Source organism: Loxodonta africana, chromosome 2, assembly GCF_030014295.1.
Source record: "Loxodonta africana isolate mLoxAfr1 chromosome 2, mLoxAfr1.hap2, whole genome shotgun sequence".
Lineage (NCBI taxonomy): Eukaryota > Metazoa > Chordata > Mammalia > Proboscidea > Elephantidae > Loxodonta > Loxodonta africana.
Window position 1 is genome coordinate 184,733,169 of NC_087343.1, and position 25,955 is coordinate 184,759,123.

At 39.4% G+C, this 25,955-nt stretch overlaps 1 protein-coding gene across 4 annotated transcripts in view; it reads left to right on the forward strand.

Annotated features, from left to right (window-relative positions):
- The window catches only part of TENM2 (teneurin transmembrane protein 2), a 1,060,479-nt gene that overhangs the window by 1,201 nt on the left and 1,033,323 nt on the right, over positions 1-25,955 (forward strand). The gene's annotated exons all lie outside the window — the stretch shown is intronic.

Here is a 25,955-nt window from a genome sequence, read left to right on the forward strand (position 1 = left end):
ACTCCCTCCTACTTTCACAAAACTTAGTTTTCTTGCACTATTTTCACTTCTTTTAGAATAATATTTTTCTCCTGGGCACTAATAGTTGGCATTCTCTTCATGACTGGTATCCAGGAAGACCTTGTTACCATTTGTTCAGGGTGGCTGTAAATGCATTGACGTGCAGTGTTAATAGGTATCGTGGAAAGTTCACTCACTAGCTCCTAGTCTTTGCTTGTGTTCCAGCCTCATCGTGTGAACGATTTACAAAATTACAAGTGAGTGCACGAAAGTACAGGGAATGGGTCACAGAGGCCACTCAGCTCTAAGGGTGTAGGCCTTGCTCTGACGGATTATTGCATCATTTGTTTTACAACACTGATTATTTCCCTTTCCATTTCTTTGGCAATGAATGTTGCAATTATTCTGATTCCTCCTGAGATACCTTAGCTTGGAATTCCATTCCTGGCTTCTTGGCTTCCTTAAATTATTTGACTTACCTTTACTTTATTTCTTAGAAAACACCATATATGTTATTAATGAACAGTATACCTAAGATTTATAAACCTGCAGTCCAGAGATTGTTCTATAAAGTCTGTTCTCTTATGCTCCCTGTTTAACCTAGCTCCCGCTTTTATAATTAAGAGAATATTGAAAAAAAAAATTCAATAGAGAAACAGTTTAAAATTGTTTGCCTTGCAACTGTAGATCCTTGCAGGATACAATTTTTATTTTATCCTCTTTCTAATTTTCTGAGTTATTATCATGTAAATGAAACACATCCTGCTTCTCCATGAGAAACCGAGAGAAGGGCAGTGCTCGAGAATTGCTCTGTATGAAATGCCTTTGATCTGTGCATAACTTCAACAAGTGTTTTACTTCGTTAAGATCTCGCCTGACCCCAAAACACATGTAATGGGAATTGGAAAAATAATGTGAAGAATTATGACTTAATTAATTAAGGCAGTACTTAAATTTCCAATATGAAAGATGAAGACACCTATCTGTTGTTTTCAAAAACATCGCTAATACAAAATTCACATATTTTGAAAGGTGCTGCACGTTTAACATGGTTGAAAGGCTTTCATTTTCTGCTGTATTTTTGGTTTCATTTATAGGGTCGCTCCCTGCATATGTGTTTGTTTCTCGCACTTCTATGCTGAAATGTAGACTCTTCTTCCTAAGTCTCATTCAGGGTACCTCCTAGCCTCTGGATCAATGTGCTGTGAGCTGTAGATCCCAGATTATGGTCGAATTGTAGATTGGCCTGTCACCTCTTCCCTTATTAATATTTACGTAAAATGAAACCAAGTGCTTGGGATTTTATTATCAAATATACCTTTATTCTTTCTGTGTAATCTTGTTCCCCTCCATTGATAATAATGGAAGTTGCTTGGCCGTATCCAGCTCAGAGCTTTCCCATTAACAATTCACACATGCCGCGTGTTGTTATTGAGCCCATATTTGTTTGTGTAATGTGTTTGCATGCATTAAAAACTGTGCAGGCCAAAAGTAGAAATGAAAAGGCATTGGAAAGTATTTGCATATGCAAGTGCAATTCCTTCTGAAGACGTCTATGAATTTATGCATGAAAATGTAGTCAGAGTCTGAGTGGATCTACTTTGATGGGTTCTAAAATTGAACTCTGCAGGAAGTAAATAAGCACATATTTAAAGAGAGGAGGAGCAGGAGACGGAATCTGGCAAGCAGCACATGCGACTTGAAATTCAGTCACTACAGAGAGGGTTAAAATAAATTTTACACTCAGTAATAACAAGACTTTTTTTTTTTTAAATGTCATGCTTTTCCCATTTTATTTTCTTATTCATGAAATCAAAGAGCAGGGTCATCTCAGAACTTATTAGCCTAGAGGTACATTAGCAAGGATCATAGCAGGATCATCTCCTGTGGTATTTTTATTTAAAACCCAAGACACAGACCATAAAGCAAACACACTTCTCACATACAAGCAAGTTGGGCAAACACAGTTGGATGTCTCTGCAGATGCCCAGGGTGGAAAAGAATCACCAGCCAGTAAAAGTGATGTGGGGTCTGGGTCAGACCTTGTGGGGCTTTTCTAGCTGCCCAGCAAAAAAAAAAGCAGCAAGTATCAATTGTGAGAACCTGCCATATCCCAGCAGGACAAATGAGCCAGGTGTTCCCATGGGAAGCTTATGGAAGCTCCCATCACATTGTGTCTCCTTTGCTTGCTTTCAGCACAGAAGCCTCCCCTGCCTTCTTCTATTGTGGGCTGCTTCACCTAAGTAGAGGCTATGCAAATTACCTGTCTGCCCTCTATTATGCTGAATTCTCCTAGTGTGAAAAGAGAAAACTGCTGACCTGAGGTCTGTGGCCACTGCAGTAATTAGTAATTAGTAAATGACTAATCCTGCATGAAATAGCATCCTAGTGGTCGGAGAGTTAATGCACCTGACAAAAGTGACCAGTTGTCTGATCCCCGGTCAGCCCCAGCTGCGGTCCAACCTGTGAAATAGATGCCACTTTGTATAATGAAGGTTGGCCAAGTTCCCAGGCAGCTTGTTCTTTTGAGCCCGGAAGTTAGGGGTAGAGAAGACACTCTCCTCTGACTTAGACACGTTCCTTTCGTTTAGGAGCCTCAAGTTAAACTTGAAGTTGGCTTTTGCATAATTATATGCCTGTGACTCTGGTCTGCATTCTCTGCTCCACCAGAATTAGTAGCCAATTTTCAGATACATCAAACAACAACAATAATAACCAAAGAATAATGGCTAACATTTATTGAGTTCTTTCTATGTGTCAGGCACCGACCTAAACATTTTGCTTGCATTAACTCAGATTAACAGAAACCCTGTTGGCATAGTGGTTAACAGCTACAGCTCCTAACTAAAAGGTCAGCAGTTCAAATCCACCAGGTGCTCCTTGGAAAGTGTATGGGGCAGTTTTACTCTGCCCTACATGAGTCAGAATTGACTCGATGGCAATGGTTTTTTAGAACTCAGTTAATACAACAGCTTTGTGAGATGGGTACTATTATTATTCCCTTTGACAGATAAGAAAACTGAGTCATAAAGAAATAAAATAAAGCATCCAGGATCACAAATGTAGGAAGAAGTGGAGGCAGGTTTCAAACCCAAGAAGTCATATTCAAGGAGTATGTTTTAAAGCACTGTGCTTGATTTCCTCCTAAATAAATAAGTAAACAAGCAAGCAAAAAACGAATAATTAAACCCTCCATCAGAGGCTGGAGAGGGTCTGTGAAGTTCGATCTATGAAACTTTCAAGGGTCAACAACCTTAAATCTTTCTTAATAATATAGCAACCGCAATAGATAACATTCTTCACATGTTTCACAGGCACTACCAGCAGTCCTGCTGCGCTGTATCCTTGTTTTCCTCCCATCCCCCCCATTTCCACTATCATCTCAGAGTCTCTGGAAGCTTCTCTTCCTGCAAAACCTCTCCACCAACCACCACTGTGAGAAAAGCCCCTACCGTAGCACCAAGTGCTGGGCTGTGGGACTGAATCTCTGCTCTCCCATATAGTCACCACCCTCCTTTTTCGCAACCTCTCAGCTCGGAACACTACCCAAGAAAGGTGTCACTATCTGAATGATATTGCTCAGGTTAGCAGAACTGACTGGTTTCTGTGCTAGTCAGGGCCCAGCAGGCCATAGAGTTCAGCCAGGCCTCTTATTCCTTAAAAATACTTCTTGCCAGTTAGTAGTGCAAGTCTCCTGAGAGGGTCCAAGATTGGATTCTTTCCCTGCACCTCAGGCTGTCTTTTGGGCCAAAGTTGAAGAAAGAACTGGGGAAAGATTGGGTTTTTGAAAGTATGCTTTCAACTGTTTTCTCAATCAGTTTGAGCAATGAAATAACATTCACCAGTCCTTTCATTCACTTAAACAAACACACACACACACACACACGCACCCGTGCGCGCCTGCGCGTTATTTTAGGATAGGTTTGGTTTTGGTACTTTATAAACTAATTCTTGCACCTGCAATCTTTAAAATAATTTGGACAGTAATTTCTGCTCTGTGTAACTTGGAATAGCATAAATTTAACCTGTGTTAATGAGCTGAAAATTCATAAACCAGTAATGAGCTGGAGTGTTACTGTATTGATTCAATTACTGTATAGAATAATTGTTGAAATACTTGGGAAACCTGTGAGCATTTCTGTGTACACCCTGGTCTTAAAATGATCATTTTCTCACTGTATCCAAAGCAATGCTTACAAAGGCTCTGTTTTGAAAATCACTTTATGTTACCTAAAAAGAACAAATTTTAGCTTTTAGTGAGCGTCAAGATTTTTTTGTGTGTATCTATATTTGAAAGGCTAAAACGTACCTTGAGGGGATTTCCGTCATTTTATTCTCCTACCTCTAGGTAGGACTTCTTTTCATAACTCAACTTGAATTAATATAAAGTCTCTTAATTATGTTGATATTGTAGTTGTTCTTCTTTTTTAATCTTTAGAAAGAGTGAATTTGCAAACTTTCAGTATGATATGATCCACTATCTTTCTGAGTGATGCAAATGGTTAACACACTTGGCTGCTAACGGAAAGGCCGGCAGCTCAAGTCTACCCAGAGGTATTTCAAAAGAAAGGCCTGGTGATCTACTTCTAAAAAATCAGACAGTGAAAATCTTATGGAGCACAGTTTACTGTGACACACATACGGTCGCCATTAGTTGGTATTGACCTGACCATTAGTATCTTCTTGCTAGCTAACTTGAGTTGCTTCATATGGGAGACGCATGGCAAGCAGTTAACAATGTGGACTCAGAAGTTAAGCTGTGTCTGCTTTCTGGTACTAATGTGTGCTATCAATGTAATCTTGATCAAATTCTAGAACATAAACTAAGTCTCAGTTTCTCCATCTCTAAAGTTTTCCACCACTTGTAGTTAGCAGGATTATTTATTACAATTATGTGCTCATTAAAGAAAGCATCCATAGCATGATAAGTGCTTATATTTATAATTATTGTCATTTTAATGCCATTACCAGCAAAAATGGAGATCACCTGCTCTCCACTCCCATAATATTTTGTGTTACAGGAATCCCTCTGGCACTGCCTTGAATTTGTTTTCCAAGTCTTGCACAAATTCTTACATTTTCAAATCCAGAATTTCTCTTCCAGCTTATTGATAAGATGTGTTTACCAATGTAGACACCACACCTTACCTTTTGCTCCCAAAGATGAACATAACTCACACATTATTTCCCTGTTTTTTAGAAAGGAATGAAAGGTACATCTAGCCATTGTCAGCTGATGCCAGCACACCTTGAAAGAGTTGTTAGATAATTTTACAAGTTAAAAAACAAACAAAACTAGGTTGGGAAATATACTGAAAGGTAGTGTCTTTGGATACAAACCATTTTTTTTAGAGATGTTCATTTTATGGTATGCAAATCAGTATGAATTTTACATATGGATTTAACTAAGAGAAGACTTCACCCATATAAAACCTGGATGAAAATTAATCCACTTTCATCACTCTACGTGCAGTAATTTGGATTCCATGTCACCTGGTAAATCAAATGTATCTGGATTTCATTGTTGATATTCACTGCTCTTCTAAGATTGTATTTAAATTTTTGATAACTTTAGCTGTTGGGCAACAATTTTCATGTATGCCCAGTTGTTATCCTTCAAGTAGTCATCTATTGTTGATTCTCCATTCACCTTTTGATCTAACTTTCTTTAAATCTGATTTTCTGGGTCTTTTTTGTTGGTAATTCTTCAGAGTCCCATCCTTAGTCCTCTCCTCTTTTTTCTCCAGTATGCTTTCTTCAGAAGACTCTTGTTCGTATAACTTCAGCTGGTTCTACTTCTCAAGATTTTTCGGTTAAAAGTGACAGCATCTCAATTCAAATTAGCTTAGGCAAAAATATAACATTTTAGCTTACATTACTAGAGAATCTAGCAATACATCTGACTTCACACAAAACTCTTGGGACATGTACTTCTTTCTCCATATCTTGTTTCTCATTCTCTTTACTTGGCTTTATTCTTCAGAGAAATCTGTTTGAAAATGTTTTATGATAATCCTATTCTCATCTTCTCCTCCCATGGTAGCATTTTTGGAAAGAATATTTTCTGTGACCATCACAGATAAATAGAACATTATCATGGAAGATTCAGATAGGCCTGTATTGAGACACATGATGATACCTATCATCTATCACTCTGACTTTAGCTGGGCGTGTCTTGGGCTTGGGCCTACTTCATTCCTGCAGATAGGTGAGCCCCTCCTAAATGTGATGGAATGAAGTCCATGGAGGAAGGAGAGGTTCTATTATCAGAAGTAGGTAAGGAATATGAGCTTACTGATGGCTGCTCCCAGTACTGTTGTTGTTAGATTCCATTGAGTTAGTCTCAACTTATAGCAATCCTGTGTACAACAGAACGAAATACTGCTCAGTCCTATACCATCCTCACAATCGTTGCTATGTTTGAGCCCCTTGTTGCAGCTGTGGCAATCCATCTTGTTGAGGGTCTTCCTCTTTTTCACTGACCCTCTTCTTTACCAAGCATGATGTCCTTCTCCAGGGATTGATCCATTCTGATAACATGTCCAAAGTACATGAGACAAAGTCTTGCCATCCTCGCTTCTAAGAAGCATTCTAGCTGTACTTCTTCCAAGACAGATTTGTTTTTTCCCCCAGCGCTAGAGATAATCAAATGTACAATATTGCTTGTGTGATCTTCCTGAGGGCCACTGCCACGTTCCCAGCTTCCTTTGGAATATTTTTTCTTAGTCATTCAAGTATCTAACTTAAATGTCTTGCCCTCAAAATCTGTTTCTACTTTTGATTTTTCAGCTTTTGGTAATGGCGTCAGAATTCTTGCATTGTAGAAAGACTCTTCCTCGACTGCTTTTCTTGATTCTGTATATACTGATGTTCACCAAGTCCTGCTTTTTATTCTTATTTATCTTATTTCCATGTCTTTTATTCCAAGGGAGCCTTCCAACACCTCAACACTATTTTTTTTAAATATATGTATTAAGGATGAGCAGTACATTGACAGGAAACTGCCAGAAATTCAAGCTAAATTCAAAAGAAGACTTGGAATGAGGGATATCATTGCCGATGTCAGATGGCTTTTGGCTGAAAGCAAAGAATACCAGAAAGATGTTTACCTGTATTTTATTGACTATGCAAAGGCATTTGACTATGTGGGTCATAGTAACTTATGAACATTGCAAAAAATGAGAGTTCCAGAAGAACGTAATTGTGCTCATGTAGAACCTGTGCATAGATCAAGAGGTAGCTGTTGGGAGGGAACAAGGGGATACTGTGTGGTTTAAAATCTGGAAAGGTGTGTGTGTCAGGGTAGTATCCTTTCACCGTACTTATTCAACCTGTATGCTGAGCAAATAATCGAAGAATCTGGGCTATATGAAGAGGATTGCAGCATCAGGATTGGAGGAAGACTCATTAACAACCTTCAATACCCAGATAATACAACCTTCCTTGCTGAAAGCAAAGAGAACTTGAAGCACCTACTACTGATGATGATCACAGACCACAGCCTTCAATATGGATTACACCTCAACATAAAGAAAAAATCCTCACAACTGGACCAATAAACAACATCATGATGAAAAGAGAAAAGACTAAAGTTGTCAAGGATTTCATTTTACTTGGATGCACAATCAACACTCCTCGAAGCAGCAGTCAAGAAATGAAAGGACTTGTTGCATTGGGCAAATCTACTGCAAAAGACCTCTTTAAAGTATTGAAAAGCCATGATGTCACTTTGAGGACTAAGGTACACCTGATGAAGCCATGATATTTTCAATAGCCTCATATACATGCAAAAGCTGGACGATGAATGAGGAAGACTGAAGAAGAATTGATGCCTTTGAATTATGGTGTTGGAGAGGATTATTGACCAGAAAAGGATCAGACAAAGAGATTGGAAAGTACTTATTTTTCTTTTCATACTCAGTCCAAATTTGACTTGGCATTTTAGGAACAGCACTAATTTTATTTCCCTCTCCACTACTCAGAGCTGACCTCAATTTTATTCCATAGATCAAAGGACACAAAGTAAATGCCCATGTGCCATATATGGCCCCATACATGTATTGTTTGCCCAGCAGATTGCCGTAGACATCTTGAATCCAGTGCCCTTACCCAGTCCATTCACATTCCATTTTACCATAGGCCTCCCATTTACCTTTTATCCTATACCAGCCCTCCTCTTCAGTCTATGTTATATGCCAGGCCCCCAAATTCATTGCATTGGCAAAAAATATCACAGGCCTCCCTATATCCATTCCTTCCTTGTAGATTACTGCTCTGCCTATTTTAAACTGTTCATCCTATGAAGCTTAACCTACACACCACCTCTTGGGTAAAACCTCCTGTAACATCTATAACATGATCTGCCCTCCTCTGAATTCCTGTAGTCCTTAATGGCTTGTTATTGTTGTTATTGTTCTTGTTATGAGTGACTCAGCATGCAAAGCACATGAATCCTATGATATGACTATTTTGAACAGGGAAATAAACAAAGAACTTTGCAGTTTGGTGCTCTGACTCATGGATGCAACTACATGAAAATTCATTCTTATTAGTTGTCTGTTTCCTGTACTAAAGAGAAGAATTGAAAGCACAGCTCAGAAAAGAAGACCACTTAGAAAATGCGGGTGGTGTGTCTGTCCAGCATGACAGTACCAAACACGACATTGTGAAATGCCAACTCGCGAGAGTTTTCTGCAGCCTACTTGGAAAATCACATATTGATTTATACTGTCTAACATTTGCTTTTACTGTGTATCAGTGACCCAAGAATATTATAAGCTTTTCCAGCTTGATATCACATATTGCTATTCCATCTCCACAAGGACCTACTATGTGGTATGCAGAGGAGGCCTTCAGTGCATATGTAATCAGCAACAGGATGCAATTCTGACCAGTAGCTTTAAGTTCCGAAAGATAATCACACCACCAAAGATGGGTGGTTGCCAGTGTCTGCCTCACTCTGCCTTACAGTCTGGGCCCAGGAGTGGTGGTGCCCTGCCCACTGATGAATCATCCCACTGATATTATCAAAGGAGACATAAGATTTTCAATGTCATGTTTGAGGTTTATAATTTAATTTTCAGCTCTGGCAATTCCAGAAGCATCCCTAGGGACGTGTGAAGAAGAGGGGGCTGGTATGTACCCAAAATGAATTCATGTTCATTTCTTGAACACCTTAATTGGCATGCATATCTCACAAGCCCTCTCTCTCTGTTTCCGCCAGCCTCCACCGCACTACCAAGTTATACTCTATATTCCTCCGGCATTGACTGCTTTCCCTTCCACTCAACCTCAAGTCAGATCTACTTTAGTAATAAATCTCTGCTGGGAGCGAGCAGAACAAATACTGAGTGTGCGCAAATATATTAAAAATAAGTGCAACACAGACTTATTTAATAAAGTCCAATAGCCTTTTATAATATTTGGAATATTTTACCAAAGTTACTGTGAGCATTATGTTTAATGCATTTTCTCCAAGATAGAAAGATCTTTTCAGGAATGAAAGCCACAGAAAAGTCAGATGGACTCTGTTGTATTCTTGGCTGAACCTCTTATTTTCCAGCCTCTTCCAGGTCTTTTTCTTTGGCCAGAGCCACAAAACGTGAAGCTTCTCTTTGTTCACCCTGATTTATGAATAGTCGGCGTTGGGCAGTCACTGTCCCAGTAGGATACATTTTATTTTAAAAATAGTTTGAAGCAGTTCCTTTTGAATTCCCCCACATCCATTGCCACCTTGACTTTGCTGTACGTGTTCCTCAGTCCGTCCTTGTATAGTTAAGGACTGTTCCACGTACTGAGAACTAAAGGACTGAATTTATTTGTAGCACTTTGAACCAAAATGTTGCAGTTATTTAGAGAGTAATTCCAGTAGGTTAAATTTGTTTCTATGGATCTATTTACTGTACCTGGAACATTGATAGAATGGGACAGTGTTACGTTAATGTCCTCCAAAAAAAAAAAGATCCAGTCACGTGTAGCATAAATACACATAGACAAACAAATCTCTCTTAAAATGATTGGAAATTCAGGAGATGTCAACAGCTTTAAATAGACCTCTGTATGCCTGGCAGCCTTGAGTTCAAATTCACTTTAGTTTGCAGCGACAACTCATTTCATACTCACACTCTGACCCCATTTGTATGCATTACAAAAGCACTGCACAGAGGTGACCCAGTTAACACTTTCTGCTTCACAAAGCCAGGAACAGATCAGCAGGGAGGCCACAGCAAAGTGATGACTTGTCCTACCTGAGCAGTAGAGGGACAGTGAACACGGCCACATCCCATGCCATGTCTGACTCGGGACCAGTGGTTCTCAACCTTGGCAACTCATTAGACTCTTCAGGGGAGTTTTGAAAAGTCTGCATGCCCAAGTTCCACCCAAGACAAATTAAATCAAAATTTCTGAGCATTGGTTCCAGGAATTAGTATTTTTTAGGACTACTTTAAGTAAAATATTTTAAAGGATTTGAGTGTAACAGGACACATTGTATAAAATATACCCATTTATTTGACGATGTGTTGCTTTTCAAGTATCCAGGGCTTCATGATTATTACCATGTTCACTTACAACCTTACTTATCAGCGGGAAGCATATAGTGCCAGTTTTAATGTGGTTGTTAGCCTCTGACTCATGGCAACCCCATGCGTAATGGGACTGGATCAATGTGATCCATAGAGTTTTCATTGGCTGATTTTGGCTTTTTTGGAAGCAGGTCACCAGACCTTTCTTCCTAGCCTTAGTCTGGAAGCTCTGCTAAAAGCTATTCAGCATCATAGACACACGCAAGCCTCTACTGACAGACTGCTCTAAGGTGGCTGCTCTGAGATGCAGTGGCCAGGAATTGAACCTGGGTCTCCATATGGAAGGCAAGAAATCTACCACAGAATCTTGACTGCCCCATTGATTTTAATACAGTCTCTTAATTCTTAGAGGGTTTGGGTGAATTATAAGCCATGTAAATGGGAGCCCATTGTATTGTTTCCAAATCAATAATGAGCAACCATTTGCCCCTATACTAGGTATTGCAGGTCCTTAGTCGCCATGGTCCACCTCTTAGTTCTTGAGTTAGAAGAAGCAGGGGGACTGAGTCTTTCAGTCCACCTGATTCTCCTTTTACATTCTGTTAAACATTAAACATGTGGATTTAATTTAAGCACCTGGCTTGAAGTATAGCATATAATCAATTAATTGTGTTAATTGATCCAACATCTTTAAAGTTAAAGCAGTAATGATGAATTTGGACCTAGCAGTACAAGAAACAGTCAGATTAAATTGATGTTGAAAGGTGAAGTCAGTGAGGAAAAGCAGTGTTAATAGTGGATTTCTACCTCCTTTTTGGTGTTAATATTTATGAAGATTAAGAACGGCTCAGAGCCCTGGTGGTACAATGGTTAAGCACTCAGCTGCTAACTGGAAGGTCAGCAGTTCAAACTCACCAGCAACAGCGTGGGAGAAGAGACCTGGCTATCTACTCCTGTAAAGATTACAACCTAGGAAACCCTGTGGGGCAGTTTTATGCTGTCTTATCAAAAATGATATATAGGGTTGGGATGAGTTGGAATAGACACAACAGAAATGGCTCAAGTATGGGCTCAAAAGCCCAGTGCTCACAGGGGCCAGGCAGTAGATAAATGAATGAAGCGTCTGGGTGGTAAACTGTGTGTAACGGTGGAAACTGTTTGGATTTGGATTATATATGCCCAGGCAACTGCATCTCAGTTCTGGGAGGTTCATGTCATTGGGGAAGTCAAGTCCAGTGTTGCTAAGTCTTCCAGCTTCTAAAGAAAATAATAAAATCTAGGACTTTGTAAAAAAAATCCAGATTGCAAAATTTCCAGCTGTATAATGGCCAACAATTTGAGTAGTCTTTGCACAAAGTCCTGCCTTCATTCCCTGCCCTGGAATTTTCTAACGATGAGGTGTGGAACATCCTTGAGGATAAGGACGCTCAAGCATTTGTTACCCAGGAAGTACAGCCGTGATGTCCCCTTGACTGATGATTCTGAAGCCAATGGAAAGAAGCAGATAATAAGTGCTTTTTTGCGTCATCCGGAGATTCACAGCCTGAGGCTTCTCGGAAGATCCCAGGGCAATCAGCATTAGGCACCAGCAACAGTGGCCAACTCTCTAGCCTATCCTTGTGTTGGCTCTCCGTCCTAAACTGTTTCCTCCCCTGTCCCTCACTCCTACTATTCAGAATCACTTCCCAAATAAATCACTTGTTCACAAACCTTTGTCTCAGCCTCTGTTTTCAGGACAGTCTGGGATAAGACAGTTGGCAGCTAATATGTTTTAAAAAATCACTGTGTGTTGGAGCTCTGGTGGCACAGTGGATAAGAGCTACGGCTGCTAACCAAAAGGTCAGCATTCGAATCTACCAGCTGTTCCTTGGAAACCATATGGGGCAGTTTTACTCTGTCCTACAGGGTGACTATGAGTCAGAATCAACTCGACAGCAATGGGTTTGGTTTTCCTGGTTTTGTGTAGGGCAAAAGACATGAGGCAACTGTGGCTCAGTGGCAGAGCTCTCATCTTCCATGCTGGAGACCCAGTGTTGATTCTAGGCCAGTGCTCCTCGTGTTCAACCACCGCCCATCTATTAGTAGGGGTTTGCATGTTGCTATGATGCTCAATTTTGGGGTATGACGCTCAGTAAGTTCCAGCAGAGCTTCCAAACTATGAAAGACTAGGAAGAAAGGCCTGGCAATCTACTTCCAAGAAAATCGGCCAGTGAAATCCTATCAAGCACAGTGGTTCAATCTGCAACTGACCATGGGAATGGCGCAAGACTGGGCAGCATTACATTCTATTATATATGGGATTGCCATGAGTTGGGGCCAACTCAACAGCAGCTAAAAACAGGACAAAAGAAGTCTCTCTATACAGAAGATGTGATTCCTAAAGCTACCAGTGTGGGACTTCTTAATGAGGAAATGGTTAATGGAAAAATGGCATAGAGCTTTCGTTACAGACATGGCTTGGCATTTACTAAATTGGACTACATTTTAGAAGGATTTTAAATTGTTTTTGATTTTGCTTTACATAAGAAACTGTGAGTTTTTTGCTTGTTTACTTGCTTGCTTGATTGGCTTTAAAATTTTAATAAACTTTATTTTATAATAGATTTAGAGCTACAGAAAACTTGCAAGAATACTACAGGGACTTCTCCAGTTGGTTGTTTTGTTATGGCTTTTAATACTTGTGAAATTTCCAACTGTATGTCTATCAAACCTGATATATACATATTTTTTCTTCTCAAAAGATATCACATCAGATCTTAAAAGTGCAGAATAAGAAATTGTAAGCATACGCTGTAAGTTCCTTGAGGGTGAAGACAGTGCCTCATTCATCTTTCCACCTCTCTTAGTTCCATAGGCATGGGCATTTAATAAATATGTGTTGAAAAGGGGATTCCTGTCACACACAAGAATCTGAAGGGATCATATCTGATCGCAGAGCTCTGTCCTCTACTGCCACTCCTGTCGGAACACTATTGATGTCAAGCAGCCTTTGCCCTGTGTTCTTTCAGTTCTGCCATGATAAATTGGGAAGGGACACTGGAAGGCAAGGTTTTTACTCCTGGCTGGCTCTTCCCCCGCCCCCGCTCCCGCCCCACTCCCATCCCCGACCCCCCAGTGCATGATCAAGTGATCATTGTTGCCAAACAAAGCCAGAGCTGCGCTTTGGCCAACCCCCTGACAGTGAGAGTTTTCTAGGACAGACCTGCGGGCTGCATGCTGTGATATATTTTTAGCCAAACCCCGACTGAAAGCCAACGTGCGTTTTGTCTCTTTTCTGAATCCTCTAAGCACATACCTTGCTTGTTTACGGGGTGGCTAATAAAAACAAGAACAACATCACACGCTGTAATTTCAGCCTCCGCGAATCTCGGAACACCTTTACAAGATCTTTTTATTAACCCTTTTCAGGAAACTCAAAAAGCTGTTAAAGATAGGCTGAATATCCATGGGGACAACTTATTTTTGTTCAAACTCAGTTTACATCTCAGGAGATGAGTAGTCCCAGAATGTTAAATTATAACGTTAAATTATGTGGTGGTTTGATACCGTGAGCTATTTGCATTCCATCCTTACCAAAATGAGAATGGTTTCGCATTTTAAGTCAGGGAATCAGCCCTTTTTGTAAAAGGACCGGGACAAGGAAGAAATGAACACAAGGCATCTTCTTTCATAGAGTTTTGTTTATTTAATGATAACAAGACTTTTCACCAGTACTTATGAAGTACTAGGAAGGCTCAATGCACATTACATGTATCAATTCTTTATCACTCCCATATTAAAAGAGGAAAAACTATAGTGCAGAAATCATAGAGACTCAGAGCTAGGGGGACAGAGGGAATTCCGTAGAGGACTATCAGCTGACGAACAGCATCTTATCATTTACGGTAAAAAAAAAAGTCTCTGACCGCACTAGGTTTCTGGGGGGGCTTCTCAGTGGTAAACAGATCCCAAGGGGTTAACAGCTGAAACAGGGAGAGCAGGTAATGGCTTCCCACCAGGTCTGCTTCCTTCCAGGGAAGCAGCATTCCAAGTCCCAGAGAGGGTTCAGGTGTTTCAGAGAGAAGCTTGGAGACAGCGCTTCCACGTACTGAAGACCGTAAGCCCACTCTGTGTTGTACTGAATTTGGCAAAAGTTACAGACATGAGCAAGGAAGGCATTGGGGGCACAATGAAGGCACATTTGAATCCGATCATAGTCCTTTTCTGTAATTCTTGCTTTCTGGAGCACAGCAGTGGGTTTGTCCCTTTGGTGCTTTGTCTCAAACCTGTGCCTTCCATTTGCTTCCACTCCCTTGCCTTCCATGCACAGCAAGTATTGGCAAGTGTTGGCTTCTTGTTCCTCGGTCGTTGGCTTTGGAAAAGTGATTTAATTCACATGTGTCACAGTTTTGTTTTTTGTTTGTTTTTTCTTCGTAAGAGAGAAGTTTTTGTTTTTGTTTTAAAAAACCTAGAAAATTCTCTCATGCACAAATATATCCATTCCCAGTTGTATGGAATATCACAGCTCCTTGTTCACAGGTAGCTTACGCAGAGAGATGCAAGGTTGACAGCTAAGCCAAGCGTTTAGGCAATCAAATGAAACTAAGAAGTCGATAAAAGCCCATCTTGAACATCAATGATTTACATGACCTATTTAGCTCCCAGGACAATTACACTGAGAACACTTTATTTGTGGGGCTTACTATCACCATCATCCATTTCCCTAATTCCCCAATACTGTAATACCCTTCTTTTCTTGTCTAAACCAGAGACAAAAGACTTGTTTAAGGATGTTAACAGCCACCATGTACTGAACAACTACTGTGTGCCTCACTATACCCTGTAAGGTTGATACTTGAAAGTCACCACTAATCTGAAGGACAACCAAGGTTTAGAGGTCAATTACTTGACCAAGGGCAGGCAACTTATATGTGACGGGTGGCCAAATCTAAATACTCAGACTCCAGTAGCTTCTGTTTGTAAGTGCTGGGAAATGTTTGTTGACTGACTGTGTAACAGCCGTACATCCCTCAACACTTGCGGGAGGAAAGAAATCATGTCCAAATGTTGAGATGGAACGGACAGTCAGGCTGCCGGAAAGCAGAGCATCATTACAGCTATTAAGACAATGCGGAGGGCTATTCTGGTACTCAGATCTGTGCAGCCAGATGGAAATAGTAGTTCAAGCTTAGTGTTGTCAGACAGCAGAGGCTGTGGGCAAAGGGGAAGTCATGGGTGAGTGATTTTTGACTGTTTATCTCTAATGTGTGTGGCCAGTGTCACTCCCATCTCTGATGGCTGTGATTTATTCTATTATACTGTCAGGATTAAAACACCTTAGTAGGAGAAAAATAAAGGGAGGGATACAAATGCTGTGTCATCGATGTGACAGATGCTATTTCTCTGGAAACCATAGACGAGGGGGGTAAGGAGACTCTCAGAAATGCCATGACCACAGAATGTCAGAACCAGACAGATCCTTAACCAAAAAAGACAGACCCGTTGCAGCGGAGTCGATGCCAACTCATGGTGGACCCATGAGATACCGGGTAGAACTGAGCTACATAAGGTTTTCTCGCCCATAATCTTTATGGAAGGCAGTCATCAGGCCTTCGTTTTGCATCACTGCTGGTGGGTTCTAACCAACAACCTTTCGGTTAGCAGCTGAACGCAAACCATTTGTGCCATCCAGGCATCCAGTGACGGAGCCTTAGGAGTCTAATTCAAGCCATTAATTCGACGAATGAGAAAACTGAGGCTGATAGAGTTTATGTGGTAGACAAAGTCACACACCCTTCACAGGACCCTATTTTCCACTTTCCAGTTCGTATTCAGTCAGCTATATCACCTGCTAGTTCATTCTTCCTCCCCTTAAATTCACTAAGTTGAGCTTTATATTAAGAATTTGTATTTCAATGAGGATGAAGACTCGATAGCAACTAACAATGACAACAAAGAAAAAGAGGAAGCATAAGTTGGAAATTCTTTCCTATGCTCCCCAGCATCCATGCAAGTGCTATTTTAATACTGGGACTTGGTCCTTAGCTCTCTTCACTGGTATCTCTTTTTATCCCACTAGCTCCTTCCTCTTCTCTGAACAAAAGCAGAGCCTTCTCACCTCTTTCCCCTAGTTAAGTACTGGGGTGGTCCATTTTAAACGTGCCTGTGGCTGCCGGCTCCCTTGCTGCGTCCTCATCCTTCCTATCTCGACCTCCTCACCCCCCTTCTCTCTCCTGATGTTTCCTGTGTGAATAAAACGAGTATATCAGAGAAAGTCAGACTTCTAGCCCACGGAGAAGCCCAAGCTGCCCATTTCTCTACCTCATGCCTCCTTCCTCACTTGTTCCCCTGCACAGATTTTCCAGCAACTCTGATTGTCTGAATTCCTTGAAATCAGGAGAAGAGCAGAGAATTTGAAGCAGGAAGACCTGGCTTCAAGCCTAAGGTGGACCGCTCTGAGCCATGTGACCTTGGGCAAGTCTTAATAAGCCTCTCTGGGCTGAAGCCTCCTCCTCTATACAGTCGGCATCACAGTACCTACTCCCCAATATTATTGTGTGGTTGAAGTTTATTAGTGACAAAATATTTTATAAAAAGGGTTACCATAGTCAAAATGCTTAATGAATTTTGTAAGCTCTATACAGTACTATTTGAAAGTCTTCGTGTGCCCAAACATGTCCATATGTTGACTTGGTCTGCCTGTGGGACATTTTGTCTCAGCCTAGGATACACAGCTCAGGAGCCACCGAAGCTATCAGGCTTTTTAGGTGCCAAAGATTGTGGTGTTCACCTCTGGCCTCACTGCCCACCAGAGTTATTCCATGTCCCCACAGAAATAGAGTCTACATCTTGGAGATGAGACCATATTGTTACCCATCTCTGTAGTTTCTAACCTGAGGATGTATACGCAAAAGTACCATCCTGAAGACAAACCAAGGAAAACCATAGGCACAGTGGTTTCCCACTCAGTTAGTACTGTTTCATGCAAGCCCAACCTAGCAACTTAAAAAAAGTATTATTAGGGTTACCTGGAGTTCTGAATGTGCTTAATTTTTTAGAGGTTTAAAACTTTATGTATATAAATATAGGGGTTCTTAAATTAAAAAAAAAAAATTCTAAAAGAGCGATCCTTGTCTCCTCTAACAAGTCCCTTACTTTGTGTCCCTGCACTGAGTCAGGTAGACTTGCTTTGGGAAGTACAAAGACCACTGTTCCCCTGTCTATGATTCTGGTGAGTTGATAACAGAAAAGAAGCATTTTTTTCCAAAGCTCAAACCAGGATGGATCCCTTAGAAAAAAAATGAATGTCTGTAAACAGCTCGAAAGCCTCTCCACTATTTGTTTTATCCTCACTCCCATTCAAACCTTAGAGTTGTGGAAATGATTTGGAATCTCAGATTCAGCCAGTGACTTTAAGCCATAGGTGATCACTCAGTCAACAAGCACTTAGCTAGGCTGGCTTTGTCCCTGGTTCTGTGTGGGAGCTGGGGATACAGACATGAAGAATGCATAGACCATGATCTCAGGAAACCCACCAACTAGTGTGGGGGAAGCAAAAAGAGCCATAACATGCTGATGTCACAAAGAGAGTGCCAAGGCAGAGGGGAGCACAGGGTACCACGGGAGCAGAGAGGAAGGCTTCCTGGGGACCACTGTAGGTAGAGATTCTGTGTTGCTGGTCAGGGTTGAGTTTGCTAAAGATTTCCTGTGATCCATTTCGATTTATTTTAGCGTGAACTAGATTACTAAAATAGACAGAGAAAATAGCATCCCGATATTTAAATATATGATTGCCCTTTCTTTGTAAGTGCTTAGCTGGAAGTGTCTTAGGATGAATACTAAAGCACATATCTGTGAATGTAGACCATATTGGAAACAGATTTACTGTCCCAAAGTGTAATGCTTACTCAGCCATCTGATGAGATTTGAGCACTGAACAGTTTGAGAGGGATGCATAGAGCTCTTTTATTACAAGATGCTATTATGAGTTATAGCAGCTTTCCTTATGCTATACGGCTGTCGCCAAACACGTTACATGAATATAAGCAGTTTTATTTGCAATTTTTTGCTTACATTTTCTCAGCATATTCGGATTATTGCTTCTCACAAGCCCCGCTCATCCTCCTGTGGCAGCCCCCGTATATTGCTTTATTCAGAACCAAAAGGAGCCTTTAAAAATATTTGTAGAAAGTCCCCCCTTGGGGTCTGCAGTGTTTGTGTTTATTGATGCTATCACCTGGTGCTTGCTTAAAAAAGAAAAGGAATGGAAAAAGAAGCATTTTCATTCTTGGATAAAAAAAAAATATGATGTGTTTATTTCAGGGAACACTTAACGAACACATTATTTGGCTTCACATTGAATGTATTTGAGGTAATTCCTGAGCAGAAGGTTTTGTGTTTTAGGCAAAAAAAAAAAAATAGAGTTTTCAATTTCATTTGATAAGGATCAAACCTGAAACAAGTAAAATAAGAAAGAGTTAATCTCATATAAGAGAGGTACACCAGGCTTAGTTGTTACATACAAATTACAGGCTGGGAAATTAGTGTTGTTGATTCCCTTTGAATGTGTGAAAGTAAATCAGAGAAATTGATGATGTTAATAAAAATGATAGTAACAGTAAATTAGTTTATACTAAATGTAAATAATTACAAATCTGGGACCTAAGTGAACCTTGGAAAGCTAGAGACTTAGTTTAAACCCAGTTTATACTTATTTTATTAAGCGTCCTTAAATTGAATTAATTGCATTATTAATAATTACAATAAATATTTAACATACAATGCTCAGTACTCAGAGTCTTTCTTCATCTTACTATTTATTTTTGGAAAATAGTGTGCTCATTAGCACTTGGCTTGGCCCAGCACTTGGGAATACCAATTTTTGAGAGTAACTGTATAACCAGGCTTCACTGTGGATGGCAGTAGGCTGGATAATTTGAGGGATCAGTCTTTAAAGAGTCTTTTAAATAATTTGCATTAATTTTTTTAAATTTTCTGATTATAAATTTATGTTCATTGTAAAAAATTTCAGAACGTATAAAAATAAAAACAATCTATCATTTATCTCCCACCCTCCTGGTGCAGTGGTTAACAGCTCGACTCCTAACTGGAAGGTTGGCAGTTCAAATCCACCAGCCGCTCTTTAGAAACCCTCTGGGGCAATTCTGTGCTGTCCTGTAGGGTTGCTATTAGTTGGAATCGATTCGACGGCAGCAGGTTTGTTTGTCTTGGAATACTGTTATAATCATTTTGATATACTTGTTTTCTAGACTTTTAGCTGTTTTGTGTATATGTGATGTGCTTTTGAAATCGGGGTTATTTTATATATGTTCTTTATTAACCTGCTCTTTTTACTTATTATATTGTGAATGTTTTCCTTTTTTTCAAAATATTCTACTGAAATATGATTTTTAATGGCACTGTTATTGTACTGTATATATATATATACCACACTATAAAAAAAAAAAAAATTTGCCGTTGAGTCGACTCCAACTCATAGTGATACTACAGGACAGAGTAGAACTGCCCCAGAGGGTTTCCAAGGAGTGGCTGATGGATTCGAACTGCCAACATTTTGGTTAGCAGACGAGCTCTTAACCACTGTGCCACCAATATTTTATCTGATGGACTTTTAGACTTTGTGCTTTTTTTGTTATTATAATGCCTCAATGAATACCACTCTACATAAATCTTTGTGCATGTCACTCATTTCCTCAGAATAAATTTGTGAAAATTTTATATTATGCTAATGTACAGAAAAAAAAAGAGCAGGTGAGCTAGGCTTTAATACAGGTCAAAAGATTTGAAAATTTGTTTTTTAAACAAAATTTAAATTCTACTTAGAAATCATATTCCAAATTTTTAAGGCATATATACAGTAACTCCTTCACACTATATTCTATAATGTATTATTTTGTTGTAATGAGATTTTGTTATGCCAGTTGTAAATTGTGTGAATGTAGAGACAAATGAGGTTACCATGAGTCAAAATCAAATTGACAGCAACTGGTTTATTTTTGTTTTGTTTTGTTTTTTTTGTGGGGGAGGGGCCCTGTTTCATATTTCTCTGATGCCCAGTTAAATAAGGTCATATGACTACCCCCCAAACCTCAGAGTTTTTACAATTGCATTTTAATTGCAAACTTATAAAAAATTTGGAATTATAGCATGAGTATAGTTTTAATTTTTTCACATGTATATGTATACATATATCATTTGTACGTATTTCTATACATGCATACATATGTGCAGAAATACATTTTACACCAAATTAACATGTATTATATAATCACATATAACATATAAATTATATATTAAATATTTAAAAATAAATTATATATTATAATTGAACATATATAACATAATTATATATTAAATATATATTTACATATTTATGTTCATGAACATACCTAGATATTAGATATATTAAATGTGTATTATTCAAAGAGTTTGCCTATAAAATCAGGTGATCTGATTGGTTTGATTGTGATATGTTTCAATCAGCTGACCTTTGGGATAATTAATAATAAATATTGTATCTCGTGTAATGATCTGACCTACTGTTAGTCTCCACTTGCCCTAGCTGTTAAGTATTACTTAGAGTTTATCTCAAAAGTTACACTTGCACCAAGGTCTGAAATACACAATTCCCAGAAAAGAGAAAAAAAAAAAATAGACAGAGAGTCAGGGGACAAAGGCAGGCTTACTGGATTTTTCTATCTCGTTTTGTATGTGTCTGTGGGAAGCTTTCCACCTATACAACGAATCATCCCTAGGGAGGGCAGTGTCATGATATAAGAAAGAAAAATAAAATGAAATGATGTCTGACTCCTATGGGGGAAAACAGGTCTTATGTGAAAATTAATCTCGGTATGTTACAACATTTGATACATAACCCTGAACAACAGAAAGAAAAAACAACTTGTGAGAAGATGCTTTTTCCCTCTGAAGTTATCTTTTATAACCATCTCTTTAGTTTTGTATGATACGGCTGAGGCGGACCAGTGCAAGCCGAGCTGTTCTAGAGGACTCAGCAGCAGACGGCCAGCACATGCCCCTCCAGACAGGACACTGGCAACACAGTGTCTGGTGAGAGAACTGCACTGTCCTCTTGAAGTCTCCACCCTCCCGCAGACTCTGCCACTAACTTATTTTGTGAACTTGGCAAATCACTTACCCCTTTAAGCCTCGGTTTTTTCTCCTAAAATAGGGCTGAGTGGAGGCACAAATCATCTCTAAGGTCCCATTCAGGTTACTCACTTTGTGCACACTTCTACGTACACTTAGTCTAGCTCTTCAATGGAATCGGTAAATCTTTGAATACATCTGTCAAAAAAAAAAAAAAAACAGAAAACACCCATTGCCGTTGAGTCAATTCAGACTCATAGAAACGCTATAGGACAGGGTAGGACTGCCCCACAGGGTTTCCAAGGAGTGTCTGGTGGGTTCAGACTGCTGACCTTTTGGTTAGCAGCCATAATTCTTAACCACTGCACCACCAGGGCTCCATATCTGTTGTTAAGTTCCCATCAAGTCAACTCATGCTGCCCCACGCACGACAGACTGAAGTGATGTCTGATCCTATACCATCTTCACAATCATTGGTATCCTGCAGTTGATTCTTGCAGACCCTGTGTATTCTGAGTGCTTTCCAACCTAGGGGGCTCACCTTCTACCACTATGTCAGAAAATATTCTGTTGTGATCTAGCATCAGAGCGGCACACCAGTCAATACAGTATGAAGAACTTAGAAGATAAGAATATATCTACTCATATTTAATTTCACACAGTTAATACCATAGTATATGCAATCTAGTGAGCTAGAACTACAATTAAATTTAAATCCACAAATACAGGTGAATCTCATTTTGGGTAAAAAAAATTCCCTGAATTTCCTGTAAAGGAACATCCTTCTTACCTACCCACCCCACCTACTTTCTACACTAAGTACCTCTTCAGTGTTCACCAAGATCTACTAGATCGTGTCATCCCATAACCCTGATCCGGGTGGGTTATATTCATAAATATTGAATGGCTAACATATCCTTTCACTGGTGCCTTGGAGAGCAAAAGGTGTCAAGAGATTGGACACTGGAAAAGAGTCATAGGGATATAAATTATACATATGGGGGCTCAAAAATCTTTTTCTTTAGGTTTTTACTTCTTGCATTCCTGAGGAATGGAATGTTTGTCCTCTTATTACGCTTATCAGTAAATTCTTAATTTTGTTAAAGGGAAAAAAAAAAAAATCCAGGGCAAGTGCTTACATTATCACCATATCTGCTCAGAGCCTGAATTTCATCAAGTAGATTGTTAATAAAATGAGGACTGATATATCACAACTGCAAGGCTGTGTCTCCCAAAGTTAATGAAGAGTTATAATTTTCTAGACGACAAATTAAAAGGCTGTTAAAATGGTTGGTAAGACTGTCAACGGATTTAGCAACATTCCAATTAAAATAGGGCATTAGAGAGAATTAAATTTTGAATTTGGAGAAATGAGAAAATATGCTTAATATGTGATTTAATATAGTTAGGAGCCCTGGAAACTTTACATAAGATAAGAGAGAGATCATCTTAAAGATAACATGACACATTTAAGGAAAAGTGTGACATCATCATCTAATACAATTTAACAGACTTGGCCAATAATCTGCTTGGCTAAAACATTAAAATTCTATTTTTTAATTGTAGAGACAACATTATAACAATGACAACAATATTTTAATATATAAGTTATTTTATTACAGTCATGTTGTATCTAATATAAACACATATATATTAACAATATATACATTTACACATCACTCATTCCTAAGAAATCAGCATTTCTTTTTTCCATTTTTATTTTAGCTCTCATCCATCTGGAATACGTTTTTACGTAGAATAGTTACAATTTCATATGCTTTTATTGTATTGCAATCGTATGTTAGTCTTACATATCCTCACTGCTTTCCTTTTTAATCACTGAATACCAGGCGTTGGGCTTATGTGCTAAATTTGACTTAACCATTCTCTGGATGTTAAATAATAAGGTCACTTCATTTTTTCACTATAGTAAATAAGATTCAATAAACACTTTCATACGTATTTAGGGTAAGTTTCTAGAAATAAGACTAAGGGGTCAAGGCATATGAACAATTTTGTGGCTCTTGAAACATCATCAATCTGTTTATTAAATGAGTTTAAGTATTTTACCCTACCACCAGTAATTTAACTACACTTGTAATTCAACTACAAGCTAGACAGCATTAGACTGTATCATTATTTTATAATTTTTACAAAATTAATAGCTAAAATGGTACCATATGGTTGCTAACTTATTTTTAACCAACCTGCTCCAAGAATCTCACAGATAATTAGATAACATGGCCGTTTTTCTCTATTCATTTGGCTTTCTATGCTTCATTCTTTGACAAGCGGTAGTATGCGAGGTGGCCCACACAGGAGGCCATAATTTTCTTTTAGCAGATTTTTTAGTTATTCACAGAATTGAGATAAAGCGTAGCTCAAACAAAGGTAGCTATGGAATGAACAGGCTTCTGTTGCCAGGGATAATATTTAATACAGTAAAACCGAAAGTGTTATAGAGAAGTGCTATAGAGTCAATAACAGGCAGAGTGAGGATGATTTTTTTTTCAAGTGGCACCAGACTTGAAAATTGACCCTTCCTAGGAGTATTTCAGTAGCTATAAAATCCTTCCTATTCCCAAAGCACCTGTGAGGGAGAAATAGAGGACAGAGAGTTCTAAGAAACAGTGCATAACCAAACTGAACAGGCAGTGGGCATACCTGGCAGCGGGCATTCTGCTGAGTGCAAGCTGTAGAGGTAAACAAACCTGTCTATGTTTCCCATCTTTAGTAGGTGAAGCAGACAATTAGGAACAACTGTAGCTAGAGCTATTAAATCCCTTTGTGAACCTCGTTTTCAGAGTTTCTGTTTGCATTCACTGCTCCTCACGTGGAACACTTCTGTCAAGATGGTGGACTCCCTCCCTCCCTTCAGGTCTCTCTGCCCAAGTGTCATCTTTTCCTGACAACTCTCTAAAAAATATAGAAGCTCTCCACAGCCCACCCTCCATCATTCCCTATTCCCCTTTAACTTGCTTCATGCTTCATGACTGACATTGGCTTACTTGCTTCTTTATTTACCTGCCTTTTTACTGCAAGAATATAAGCTGTATTAGAGCAGAAATATTTCTGGTCTCTTTTGTTCACTACTGTTTCTCTGGGACCTGATAGAACAACGCCTAGCAGATAATAGGTGCTCGGTAAATATTTGTTGAACACTTACCTACTGCCCCACTAGGGGTCTTGGGAAAATCACAAATAGAGAAAGTGCCCAAACTCTAGTTGATGTATCAAACCTGATACAAATAAATGGCCATCCTAATGTAGACTTGTAAGAGGAGGGGCAGCATTGGGACGAAGATACCATGCAGCAAATGATGCAGACCGAAGACAATCAATGAGATAGAACAAAACCCTTCCCGTGGCCACATGTGTCCATGACTTCATTCCTTACTGAGAAGTTGGAAGTGGATTCCAGAGGCTCCCTGTATCATTTTCAGTTAGCCACCAGTATACATACGTATCTACATACACATGTATCTGTATCTATGGGTATTTCATTGAGTAGTCAGCCAATCTCAACATGCTGCAGCATTTTTAAGTGGAGAGAAGCCTGGAACAAGTGAACTTCAATTAACAACCGCAGTTGGAATTGTGGTGGTCAGGTTGTGCAGGCCAGAGGTAAGACATTTTGTGAGGAGTTATGGTATATTGTGGCTAATGGAAGGAGCCCTGGCAGCACAATGTTTAAGCACTCAGTGGCTAACTGAAAGGTCAGTGGTTCCAACCCACCAGCAGTATCGCAGGACAAAAGACCTAATGATCTGCTTCCATAGGATTACAGCCTAGAAAGCCCTATGGGGCAGTTCTACTCTGTCGCATTGGGTCGCTATGAGTTGAAAATCAACTGGATGGCACACAACAACAATAACAACATGTGCTCTTCTGAGAGTGCTGTAAAAAGAGAGCACATGGTCTGGTGATAACCCAGCCTACCCCTGCACACCCCCGCTGTCTTCCAACCAATGTCTTGGCCCTGTCCTCATCATCCAGTGGTTATTTTTTAGCTTATTGTTTTCATCACATTGATGGCTTGTAGTGCCACTAATACTTGACTTCTGTCCCAGCCAGAGTTCCCCTACACCAGTAGGCTACTCTAAATTTAAAATATCCATGGCTATCAAAGGCACATCAAAGGCAGGAAACTGCTTCCTCTCGCTAGTCAATAATGCGACTAGAAAGGGTCCTTTCAGTATGCTCATGGGTCTTCTTATTCAAGGAATGGTCTTCAGTATTTAGCCTGCAAAATCAACTAATTGTATAAATATATTTAATTCTTATTCTTTTTTAAAAAACTTTTGTTTTTCTCCGTACTAAGTCTAA